Source organism: Mauremys reevesii, linkage group 2 (genome assembly GCF_016161935.1).
Source record: "Mauremys reevesii isolate NIE-2019 linkage group 2, ASM1616193v1, whole genome shotgun sequence".
In the NCBI taxonomy this organism is placed as follows: Eukaryota; Metazoa; Chordata; order Testudines; family Geoemydidae; genus Mauremys; species Mauremys reevesii.
In genome coordinates this window covers 162,037,243-162,038,049 of record NC_052624.1, presented here as the reverse complement: position 1 = coordinate 162,038,049, position 807 = coordinate 162,037,243, and positions in this window count along the sequence as shown.

Here is an 807-nt window from a genome sequence, read left to right as displayed (position 1 = left end):
AAGAGTGCTAAACTCTCACACATCTCTGTCTATGTGTGTGATCCTGCTACAACCCACATTCCCAAATAAGTTTCAGTTGGGTCTGTAGAATTTCTCAAACATTTTGTGGATCCCCACACTTTGGTGCCTCTCACTTCTGAAAATCAAGCCATTTATATAGGTACCTGCATACAGACTTAAGGAGCAAAATTTAAGTTCATATTCCTAGATTTTAAAGCCAGAAGTGACTATTTTGATCATCTCATTTGATTTCCTGCATACACAGGCCATGAAATTTCACCAAGTGATTCCTGTATGAAGCCGATATCCTCTGCTAAGTTAAAGCACGTCTTTTACAATGACACTTAATCCTGATTTAAAGACTTCGGATGAGTGAGCATCTACCACATTGTTAAACTGTACAACGCTATTTAATTAAAATATAATCATATAGACCATTGCAACCACTGTTATATATTTGCAGCAAATATTGTACAAAGGTTGTTGAGTGAGGTGTCTACAAAAAGGTTATGATTTGCTGGTTATGATTATGTTATCTGTATGCATGTATCATTTTTGTATGTGAAGTTATAAGTATTGGCTCTATACTTGGATTTCAAATGTTTGCTCCTGGGATAACACCCACAAGCTAACACCCAGCACACCTTGGAGGGACTGTTCAAATTAAGTGGCTCATCAAGAAACACTTGGTTGACAATGGACCATGGGAGATGCCATCTACACTGAGTGGACTGTCATGTAAACATGCTGTCTGGAGTGTAGGTAATGGCATCCTGCAATGACTGAGGGAAATTGGACATGAATATG